At 37.9% G+C, this 12,663-nt stretch overlaps 1 protein-coding gene across 3 annotated transcripts in view; it reads left to right on the forward strand.

The window, feature by feature from the left end:
* LOC129006234 (outer dynein arm-docking complex subunit 2-like) overlaps positions 1–12,663 on the forward strand; it is a 173,622-nt gene that overhangs the window by 130,744 nt on the left and 30,215 nt on the right. For 2 of the 3 annotated variants that reach the window (XM_063669698.1, XM_054435720.2), the window contains one exon: positions 7,097–7,230. The exons of the other annotated variant lie outside the window; for it this stretch is intronic. The gene's annotated coding sequence lies outside the window, so the exon portion shown is untranslated. The remainder of the gene's footprint in view (positions 1–7,096; positions 7,231–12,663) is intronic. 3 annotated transcript variants of the gene reach the window in all.

Consider the following 12,663-nt stretch of genomic DNA (forward strand, 5'->3'; position numbering starts at 1 on the left):
TACTCGGGTGCCTGAAGTGTTTGAATTGCTTGAGCCTGGGATTTCAATGCTGCAGTGAGCTGTGATCACACCACTGCACTGCAGCCTACGTGATAGATAAAGACCTTGTCTCAAAAAAAAGATAAAAGATAAAAAAGGGTTACACTAAAAATGTGCATTTTCTATTTTCCCCTTTAATATCCTACAAACATCCCCACGATGACAGAGGAGAAAATACATTGTAAAATAATAGCCAATAGGTATGACATCCTCCATAACATTTTTCAACTGAATAGATTAATGAGGATTCAGTTAAATATATCTTAAAATCATAGCTAATAATTATGACTTAGTTACGAATCCAGTTCAAAACCTCTCAGTTGACTGTATAACTTCTGTTGAATATTTCTCATGTGTGATTCAAAACAACCTTAAATAACTGTGACAATAGCATATCACCCAGCTAGGACAGGCAGGGTGCTTCACTTTAGCAATTTTTCACTTCTTTCACCCCTTCATTTTGTCCATCAGTCAGTGGTGAAAACAATTAAATCTTGGTATTTATTGAACTTCTTTTAATTTTGACAACCACTGCAGGCCTGTAAAAGTTGTATTTCTTTAATGTTCTCATTATCTTCTCCATCCTGCACTTCTCATGCAATGCCCTTTCAGCTATTATTTTCATTATTTCTATAATGCCAATCAAAAGAAAGCATTTAAAAATGCTGAAAGAAATAAAAGAATCCCAGAATAGAAAACACTTAACTATATGTGAACATCAATACCCAAGCCGTCTGTTCAGAAATTTTTTTTAAAAGGAAAAAGTACATCACCAGTTAATTAGCTTATCACGCTAAGTAAATAAATAAAATAGAAACTAAATCAGAAGGCACTTTGTTAGAAAAAAAACTTCCAAATTTAATCTTCAGTGCTAAGAGGCTATTAAGCGGAGAAAGAAATAAACCGGAACCCTGATGAAATGTCAATTGGATGATAATTATCACTAAAACAGAGGGATTCAATCCAGCTGCCTGGAGACCTTTCATTATATAAATATAAATTATTATCTATTACAGCATTGGCAGAGGAAGGGCTATGCCTCTATTAGACTTCAGCCAAATTTGGTGTTCTGGTTTCTACCAGTAGCACGCTGGTGATTTTTCTTTTCAGAACTCACATATGTATCTCATTTGATCTCATCACAACCTGAGGCACAGGTCATAATAGGGACTACGGGGCTCATTTTATACCCTGTGAACCAGCCAACTTTCATACAATTGAGTAAAGGTAAACTGTCCAGGTGAGGTGGCTCACACCTGTAATTCCAGCACTTTGGGAGGCCGAGATGGGCAGATCACTTGAACACAGGAGTTGGGAGACCAGCCTGGGCAACATGGCAAAAAAACCGTCTCTACAAAAAATACAAAAATTAGCTGGGCATGGTGGCACATGCTTGTCATCCCAGCTACTCAGGAGGCTGAGGCATGAGAATCACTGAGCCCTTGAGGCAGAGGTTGCAGTGAGTTGAGCTTGTGCCACTGCCTCCAGCCTGGGTGACACAGTGAGATCCTGTCTCCAGAAAACAAACAAAAAGAAAAAAAAAAAAAAAGGCCAGGTGCGGTGGCTCATGTCAGGAATCCCAGCACTTTGGAGGCTGAGGCGGACAGATCACGAGGTCAAGGGATTGAGACCATCCTGGCTAACACAGAAAACCCCATGTCTACTAAAAATACAAAAAATTAGCCAGGCGTGGTGGCATGCGCCTGTAGTCCCAGCTACTTGGGAAGCTGAGGCAGGAGAATCGCTTGAACCGGGAGGTGGAGGTTGCAGTGAGCCGAGATCGTGTCACTGCACTACAGCCTGGGTGACAGAGTGAGACTCCGTCTCAAAAAAATAAATTAATTAAATAAAAATAAAAATAAAAAATGGTTAACCGACATTACTTTTTGCATTTTAAAGTTTATATACCTGAAGATTTTTTTATTGATCAGACATCTCTCACAGAAAACAAAATATGTAATAAATATTTCTACGAACATTAAAGTAAATCATACTAAAAAATATAAAAATACAGAGAAAATATCAGAGAAGATGGTTAATTAAATGTATCTGGGTAAATGGCAACTCTGAACCATAATGCATTTGTTGGTAAAAGACCAACATGGCACTGCTTTCCTGAAGAAATAATTTATAAAAGTTATATTCTTATTAGCTTTTTTGAGTTTTAAGACTGAGACTGTACTAAATTGATTACAGATGTGGTGGAAATAGTTGTAAAAAATGTAGAAGGTGAAGAATCAGGACAAGAGAAGTATGTACTCATTTTCTATTTTTTTTTTTGAGACGAAGTCTTGCTTGGTCTCCCAGGCTGGAGTCCAGTGGCGTGATCTCGTCTCACTGCAAGCTCTGCCTCTGGGGTTCACGCCATTCTCTTGCCTCAGCCTCCCGAGTAGCTGGGACTACAGGCGCCTGCCACCACGCCCGGCTAATTTTTTGTATTTTTTAGTAGAGATGGGGTTTCACCGTGTTAGCCAGGATGGTGTCAATCTCCTGACCTCATGATCCGCCCGCCTCGGCCTCCCAAAGTGTTGGGATTACAGGCGTGAGCCACCGCGCCCAGCCAGACTCATCATACTTTCACATACTTTCAATTTCTGATATCATTTCTCATTTCTCATAAGAATGTGTGGGGTTTCTCCAGGGCATCACATATTAATTCTGAAGCTATTCGTGCACTGAGGTAAGACAATCTCACGGTAATTATAGCAGGTTTTAATTAAGGTATATTTCATAAAAATCTTAGGCCCATTTCTGTAGAATACATGCAAACAATATGGTCAGCCAACAGTAAGCTTAAAATGGTTAGAAATAATTCTATGCATTTTGGAGATTTTATATCCCTGAAGAATCTTATTTACCAGTCATTTTTTACAGACAATGAAATACATAACAGATATTTCTAAGAACATTAAAGCAAATCATACAAAATATATAAAAATATATAGAAAACATCAGAAAAGATAGTTAATTAAATGTATCTGGGTAAATGTCAACTCTGAACCATAATGTATTTGTTGGTAAAAGATGGATATGCCACTGCTTCTGTGAAGAAATAATTTATACAAGTTATATGTATCAGTTTTTACATTCTAATAATACATCTTTCTTTTATGGGTTTTAAGACTGAGACTGTACTAAATTGATTATAGTTGTAAAAATGTAGAAGGTGAAGAATCAAGAAAAGGGACATTTGAACTCATTTTCTTAAATAAGGGGATTTGGACCAGGAAAAAGATGAAAAAATATCTAGTTTATTCTCAGAATTTTGATGAGGCAAATTGAGAAGACTTACTTTCTCTGGGTTCACAGTATGCCCCCACAAAAATAAGATTGGATTACTGCTAATTAAGAAATTAATGGGCAAGTCAGAAAGAATAAAACTGGGGTAAACCACAGTGATGCATTTTTCTTTGGAGAATCTCAAGGAAATTAGTTATTTGGTTGAGCTGACTCGGTGTGATAGTGTGTGTTTTTCCGTATGTGTGTGTGTGTTTGAGTGTGAGTGCACGTGGGCAAGTGCCAGTGTGTGTTTGTGCTACCTTTAATGTTCATAAGTCAACATGCTTTTATTGTTATTAACCCTATTCTGTTTTAGATATAGTCACTTGAAGTATTATTTCATTGTAGAGTTGTTGCTATTAAGTGTGTATCAACTGAAACCCATCTTTCTATTTTGTTATGTATATTTCCATCAGTGTGATATATATACAACATCCAAAAACACTTGGAAACTTCATGTAATCATATTCAACCCAACCTGTGGATACAGCTCTACACTCACAATGCATGAATGTCCACTTGTGATTGTCCTGTTTACCTACAATTAATTAATGATCTCTTTTGCTTTCTGGGTCTCCTAAGAAACATCCTCTCGAAAAGGTAGTAACACTTATAGATCCATCTAGAACTATCAACTCTGTATTATAGAGAATATAGGTTATTTATTAATCATTGTGTTTATAAACCCATTCAACCTGTAATGGAAATGATTCTGTCTCACGTAGACAAAAGGGTGGAAAAATGGAACAACGTTCAGAAGAGGAAATTTTAGCCATGTAAGGGAATTTCTCAAAAGAATGCAAAGATTTAAAATGTCTATAGGCAGTAAGCTAGTAACTTCAACAGTTCCATATGGGACTACCAAGTATGTATTTTACAGAATATACATTATTTAGTAAGGATTGGGTTTCCAAAACCCTTCAGCCTCTATTGGAAATAAAAGATTGTGTTTCACCTAGACAAAACCGTAAACAAATGTACCAACATTCTGAAGAGGGAACTTTATCCATCTAGGGAATTTCCCAAAGGAATGCAGAGATTAAAAATGTCTATAGGCCCTGAGCAAGAAAATTCTACAGCTCCATCTGGGACTACCAAGTCTGTATTTTACAGAATATACTTTATTTATTAAGAATTGGGCTTCCAAACCAGTTCAGCCTCTATTTGAAATTGATAAGCTGGACTTCATTCAAGTTAAAAGCTCTTGTGAAGTGCACAGTCAAGGGAATGAAAGGACAAGCCACAGATGAGGAAAAATACTTGCAAAAGACATATCTGATAAAATACTGTTATCCAAAATATATAAACCCTTAAAATTCAACAATAAGAAAATGAACAGTCCAATTAAAAAATTGACAAAAGATCTGAATGGACACCTCACCAAAAAAGATACAGATAGCTAATAAGCATATGAAAAAAATGCTCAACATCATATGTCATTAGGGAATAGCAAGTTAAAGATGATACCACTACATACCTATTAGAATGGCTAAAATTGAAAACACTGGCAATACCAAATGCTGAGAAGAATGTAGAGCAATGAGAACACTCATTTATTGTCGGAGGGAGAGCAAAATCGAGTAGCCACATAAGAAGATGGTTTGGCAACTTCTTACAAAATTAAACACACTTTTGTCATATGATCCTGCAATTGCACTCCTGTTTGCCTAAGTGAGCTGAAAACTGATATTTACACAAATGTCTGCACACATTTCTAGCTGCTTTATCCATAAGTGCCAATGTTGGTGGCAACCAACATGTCCTTCAATAGGTGAATGAATAAATGAACTGTGGTTTACTCAGACACTGGAATATTACTCAGTGATAAGAAGAAATGGGCTGGGCACGGTGGCTCATGCCTGCAATCTCATCACTTTGGGAGCCTGGAATAGGTGGATTGCTTGTGCCTAGGGTTCAAGACCAGCCTGGACAACATGATGAAATCCCATCTCTACTGAAAACTCATAAACTCGCCGGGCATGGTGGTGCACCTGTAAACCCAGTTACTGGAGAGGATGAGGCCGGAGAATCGCTTGAACTCAGGAGGTGAAGTTTGTCGTGAGATGAGATTGTGCCACTGTACTCCAGCCTGGGCAACAGATCAAGACTCTGTCTCAAAAAAAGAAACAAAGGAAAGAAAACAAACAAAAAAGAAATGAGCTATGAAGCTGTGAAAAGATAAAGATTTGGAGTGCTATGCTTTGAATATGGGTTGGCCCTTCCAAAATTCATGTTTAGTCTTGATTCCCAATATGGCCATGCTGGGAGGTAGTTTAAGAGGTGATTAAATCATTAAAATGGATTAATCTCTTTCAGGGTTAGTTCTCATGGCAATGGATTAGTCACCACGAGAGTGGGTTGTCATAAGCAAGCTTGCCTCTCCTGGTTGGTCCCTCTTTTGCATGCACCCACTTCTCATCCTGCTTATCTGCCATGTTATGATGCAGTCAATGGGCCTTCCCCAGACACTGGCACCATTTTCTTTGTACTTTACTGCCTCCAGAAACATGATCCAAAATACATCTCTTTTCTTTATGAACTACCCAATCTCAGGTATTCTGTTATAGTAATAGAAAATAGACTAAAACATGGGGGAACCATAAGTGCATATTAATAAAGAAAATAAATCAATTTGAAATGGCTACATACTGTATGTTTCCAACTATATGATATTATGGAAAAGGTATAATTATGGAAACAATAAAAAAGATCAGTGGTTGCCTGGGTTTAAAGGGGAGGGAGAGATTAATAGGCAGAACGCAGGATTTTTAGGACAGTGAAACTAATCTGTATGATTTTATAATGGTGGATACATGTCATTGTACATTTCTGAAAACCCACAGATTGTGCAATCCGAAGAGTAAACCCTAAGTAAACTATGAACTTTGGATGCTAATGATGTGTCCATGTAGGTTCATCAATTGTTATAGTGCTATTTTTGTAGAATTGTGGTAGTGGAGGAGATTGTGCATGTGTGAGGCAGGCGACAAATGGGAACTCTCTGTACTTTTTGCTCAGATTTGCTGTGAATCTAATACTGCTCTAAAAAATAAAGTCTGTTTCAAAAAACAAAAACCAAAAGTGGATGGCTTTAACATAGATTAGATTGTGCTGAAGAAAGAATTGGTGAATGGGAATTAAGATCTGATGAATATACCCAGAATAGATAAAGAAATAGAAAATATACACAATTAAGAGATAAGGAAGCTAGTGTTAGAAGATCTAACACACAATTTCACCAGAGTTTCAGAAGAAGTGAATAACGAGAAGCAATGTTTGAAAAAAAAAAAATTACAATTTTCCGGAATAGTGAAAGGCAGATATTTGTAGATTCAGAAACCTCAATGAATTATCAGGCAAGTTAAGTAAAAAGAAATCCACATTCCCACTGTGTGCAGCAAAGACAAAGAAAAGGTCTTAAAATCATGCAGAGGGGAAACAAAGAGATGAACCAATAGAAATAATAATTTGACAGGTGACTTCTCAACAGCAACAGTGAAAGGGAGAAGACAGTAGGGATAATTTCCTCAAAAAACCAAGCTTTTACTGTCAATTAAAATTTTACATCCACTGAAACCATCTTTGAAGAATGAGGGTGAAATAAAGATACCCTAGGAAAAAAAATACTCAGCTATACGTCAAATGCTAGACAATAATGTGTGTGTTTGTGTGTGTGTGTGTGTGTGTGTGTTTGAAACCGAAGTGTTCCAACGTCCATGTATTTCCTGGTTTAAAGTTGTTTAACTTGAGACTTTATTGAGTATGGATATCATTATAGGTAGCCATTGAAAGAATAGATACAGTATATAAGTTTTCAACAAGAAGCCTAAAAAGGAGAATAAGAGAAAAATCCTCATCACATGAAGTTGACAAGAAAGGAAGAAAAAAACCCCAGAAAAATCCAGGGTAATAGTAAGTACAAAATAAGATGTTAAAAACAAAATATATAATCACATTCACAGTGAAAAAATAGTAGACTGGGCGTTTTTGCTCATGTCTGTAATCTCAGAGCTTTGGGAGTCCAAGACAAAATAATTGCTTGAGGCCAGGAGTTAGAGACCAGCCTAGGCAACACAGTGAGACCCCCATCTGTGTAAAAACATATTGTATAATGATTTTTTTTGAAAACTAAGAAACATAAAAAAACCATCTTATTCTTTAGTGCTATATATTTTTCTGTAGTTCAGTTTGGGCTTTTTTTTCCCATGGTTATTGGGATATAGTTTTTTCTTATTTATTGCTTTTTAGATGTTGTGAAATCCATTTATTCCTGTTTAATCCAAGAGTTTTTAACTCTGTATTTCTTTTTCTAATCACTGTATTTCTTAATTTCTATGCAGTTGGAATTCTCTTGTCTGTATTTTTTTTTTTTTTTTTTTTTGAGACAGAGTCTCGCTCTGTTGCCCAGGCTGGAGTGCAGTGGCGTGATCTTGGGTCACTGCAAGCTCCACCTCCCGGGTTCACGCTATAACTAAAGAATGTGTTTGGTAAAACTCTACTATTCAAAATGTGTTAAGGTTTCTTTGTGGCCCAACATAAAACATTTTTGGACATGTTTGGTTATTTTACATAAAAACATATATTCTGTAGTGAAAAGTTTTACTATATCAAATTGAATGTATTGATTACATTATTCAAGTCCTTTATGAGCCTCTTTATTAGATGAGTTAGATTTTTTTTTTTTTTTTTTGAGACGGAGTCTCCCTCTGTCACCCAGCCTGGAGTGCAGTGGTGTAATCTCTACTCACTGCAATCTCTGCCTCCCATGTTCAAACTATTCTCCTGCCTCAGCCTCCCCAGTAGCTGGGATTACAGGCACCTGTCACCATGCCCAGCTAATTTTTTTGTACTTTTGGTAAGACGGGGTTTCACCATGTGGGCCAGGCTGGTCTCAAACCCCTGACCTCAGGTGATCTGCCTGCCTTGGCCTCCCAAAATGCTGGGATTACAGAGATAAGTTAGGTTCTTAAGAGATGTGTATTAAAAGCTCCTACTTTAATTATATTTTTATCCAAGTTTTTTTCTAATTGTTTAAAATTTACATATTATACTGTGTATTATTGGTACATACAGATTTTTTACTTATATTTTCTCAAAAAATAGCTTTTATCTTAACAATGATTCTATTTATTCTGATTTATACTTATAACTATTGATTTCAATTCACCTGACATTAATATTGCCATTCATGCTTTCTTTTTGTTGTTTGCTTTGAATCTCACTTTTTTTTACCTTTATCTACCATCTTTATTTGTTTTAAAGTGTTCTTCTTGTAAAAACAAACAATGTATAAACAGATTCTGATTAATGTGATAGTTTCTGTCCTAATAGAAGTACACAGACTGATCACATTTATTATAACAACTGATATATGTGATTTATTCCTCCTATCTTACATTGTGCTTCATCTTTATTTTACTGTTGGCCTCCCCCAGACTTTCTTATCTTTTTCTGATTTGAAATCCACTCTTTTCCCCGATACCCCACCCTGCTGTTGATTTGAAAACTTGACTGAAAAACAATTCTACAATTCCATTCATAGTTATCTTCTTTATTTGCCACTTCCATGAGAAAACAAGTTTTTAGATATTTTTCCTCACTGAGATTCTATTTGTCCATTGCTTTCCCCTTCATCCCAATAGATGAGACCTTTGGAATGTTATGTTTTGCATCTAGTTACGTAGCTGCTAGATTTTGCTGAGATAGTTTAATATTTTGAACTTTAGATTATTAGTTTTTCCCTTGAAGTGTATCTGTTCTGTTTAAAGTGTCTTTGCCTTTGACACTCCCCCATCCCCCACTTGGAGTCATTTCTCTGCTTGCCACCATACTCTTTTCATGGTTCCATCTTCAAGTCTCTGTCTTGATTACTTTCTTAAGTGTTTTTCCCAAACAGGGTGGATAGGTGATATACTCTCTGAATCTTTGCATAACTGTTAGTACAGTTTTTATTTTACTCCAACAGTTGATTGATATTCATTTGCATGTAACATATCATCGTGCCTCTTTATCTTGCGCCTGAGCCGTATTCTCCAGGCTAGCTTTTATCAGTGGTAAGCTGATATTTTAATCTCTGTCTATCTACTGCGTGGTCTCTTATTCTGAATTTCGACTGAAGAGAAAAAGGAACATGGTTGCTTTTTTATGCAGCAATAAATAATAAATAGAAAAATTTGCAATGTTTATAACTGCTTAAATTGAAATATCATATGTATGTATATGAATAAGCATAAATAATATTCTGAGTACATTAGTATTATATCGAACGTTAAATATTGATTGATCCAACTACTAGTCGTTGAGCTCCTGGAAGCCAGGGACAACATTTTAAACATTTCTGTGTCTCTAATGTATTTGCTGGAAGACAAAATATATTTCTCTTCCTACCCTTCCTCTCCCCCCACTCCTCCAATCTAAAATTGAGCCTGTTTTCAGCACAACAAGATTCCAGATGGAAGTCAAGGTATATAGTGATTTTATTAACTCCGGTAGCAAAAATACTGTTTAAATAAAGATAAAAATTTTACATTCCACCTATGGTTTCCTTAATTTAAAAACATATTGGTAATACAGTTATATAGTTCAAAATCAAAGTGGTATAAAATGATATTCAGTAAGCCATCTTGCTCCCACCCTTGTCTCTATCAGGTTTGTACCTGTTTTTCCCTGCAGAGTTCATTCATTCAACAAATATTTATTGAGTACTTAGGTGCTCATTATGTGCCAGACACTGTTCTAAGTGCTAAGGGCATAGCAATGGAAAAAAAAAAACAAAACAAAAACAGGAAAAATAATTGTGGCCCCATGATGCTTACTTCTAGTAGGAGAGACAAATTAACAAAACAAATAAGTTATATCGAATATTAGGAGATAAGTGCTACAGAGGAAAAGAAAACAGGTGTGCACCACCATGCCTGGCTATTTTATTATTATTATTATTTTTTTAGAGATGAGGCCCTGCTATGCTGCCCAGCCTGGTCTCAAACTCCTGGGATCCAGTGATCCTCCCCTCTTTGCCTCCCAAAGTACTGAGATTACAGGCATGAGCCATGTGCCCAGCCAATATATATATATATTTTTCTTTTGAGACAAGGTCTGGCTCTGTCACCCAGGCTGAAGTCCAGCGGCTCTGCAACCTCGGCCTCCTAGGCTCAAGGGATCCTCCCACTTCAGCTTCCTGAGTAGCTGGGACTACAGGTGCATGCCACCACACCTGGCTCAGTTTTGAATTTTGTTTTGTAGAAACAGGGTTTTGCCATATTACCCAGGCTGTTCTCAAACTCCTGAGCTCAAGAGATTCAGCCACCTTGGCCTCCCAAAGTGCTGGGATTACAGGCGAGAGCCACCATACTGGGCCAAGATTTTTTTAAATTGGTTAAAAAAAAGGTTTGGTATTGCCTAAAATAACTAAACAAGGTGGTATTTTATACACTGTTTAGTCAAACTGAGTATTTTCTGTCTTCCTTTCAAACACTGTTTCAACGTGATTTTTGAGTGTGTTTTTCTCATTATTTGTCTTGTGAAAGAATTTCTTCCTTATTTGAAGAAAAGATACAGTTTGAGGAGACAGTAGTGGCGCTTCGGCCACGCGCTGGGCCGCGGTTCGCTCCTCCCCGCGTGCGGCCAGGCTGCCAACACTGGGGACCTCGGGCGCCTGCCAGTCCGCAGCCAGCGGGGACAGCGGCCGCTCGGGGGAGGCGGCGGGGCAGGGGCGAGGGGAGGCCCAGCCCGGGGTCCCCCGAGCGTGACCTTCCCCGGGGCGAACCTCCTATCCCCACCCCTTCCCGGAATCCGTGCAGGGGCACTCGCCACGCCTGCAAGCATAGCAAAAATGTCCCAGTGGGGACCATTCAGTAGCAAGAAATAGCACCGCGCGCCGCCCTTACAGCCACTAACTCTTTTGTTCTGCGTATTTAGGTAGAAACATGACTCAGAGAATAGGGTTCCTGCTCTGCAGCCTAAGCCAGAGGCGACGGTTTCCGCTTCTGCTTCTCTTGGCAGTGACCTGCCTTGCCTTGGTCTGCTGCCTTTTGCAATCTGTTCTTGAAGGAAGTGCCAGCCTCTCGCATCTTCCTAGGAACAAGTCCGACCACGATCAGGGCTATTGTGAAATTAGCTAAATTAGTCCGTTCTCTCGACTTTTGGACTCTCTCCCCCTGAATGCCTTATAGGTATAGTTTGACAATCTTGGTCACACCTGGGTGTGAACCTGAGTGTACCCAGCCAGGGAGATATCGGGGTCTGTACAGGATTGGTACCCCTTATGGGTTAGAAAGACCTTCTTTCCTTAGCTCCAAGGCCAGATCTACTGGTGCTGTTCTGGTGCTAAGAGACAGCGTGTTTCTAACAGAAAATAAGTGATATAATTAAGCATTCAGCGCATGCACTCAAACACACAGAGCCAGTGAGAAAATGGGTAAGCATTAGAGATACAGAAATGCAATTTAGTCCTCAAAAAATTCACTCTAATGAGGAAACAGACCAGCAAGTACGTAACTGCAGTTCTCTGATTCATGTATTTTCTTATTCTTGCATTAAAGAATGTGATAGCCTGATAGCTGGGTACATTAATTCCATATTTAATTTTATATTTAATGATTAATTTAACCCATTAATCATATTTAATGGTTTTTTTATGGAATGAAGACATCATAGACTATGTAAAGACATCTATGAAAATAAGCCAGTTCGATGGTGTTTTTTGCATCTTGAAGAACACTATGTAAAAATATGCAAAATGCTTTACAAGTAAAGATTGTTAATAAGCACCTGTAGCTTACCTGGTTTAGATTAGGTTTATATATTAAGAAACATCCAACAGGTACAATTTGCCAAGTAGAGTGTAGCAATAAGCACTCAGATTGTACTTGACAATCCTATGACTAAGACATTATCATTTGCCCTTTTTTAATTTTTTTAAAGATCAGGAAACATATAGAGGAAATACTGTATTGTCAAATAAGTATCACACTGAAGCTCACACAGTTGGCAAGTATGGCACTACACAATTTTGTCAGGCCATTTTCATATAGAGATTTCTTGGCCACATTGAAACAGAAAACGTTGCTCTTAAAATGATGCCGTAGGCCAGGTGGGGTGGCTCATGCCTGTTATCCCAGCACTTTGGGAGGCCGAGAGGGGTGGATCACTTTAGATCAGGAGTTCCAGAGGAGCCTGGCCAACATGGCAAAACCTCTACTAAACCTCTACTAAAAATACAAAAATTAGCTGGGCGTGGTGGTGCATGTCTCTATTCCCAGCTATTTGGGAAGCTGAAGCAAGAGAATTGCTTGAACCCAGGAGGCAGAGATTGCAGTGAGCCGAGATTGCGCCACTGCACTCCAG

Source organism: Pongo pygmaeus, chromosome 8 (genome assembly GCF_028885625.2).
Source record: "Pongo pygmaeus isolate AG05252 chromosome 8, NHGRI_mPonPyg2-v2.0_pri, whole genome shotgun sequence".
NCBI lineage: Eukaryota > Metazoa > Chordata > Mammalia > Primates > Hominidae > Pongo > Pongo pygmaeus.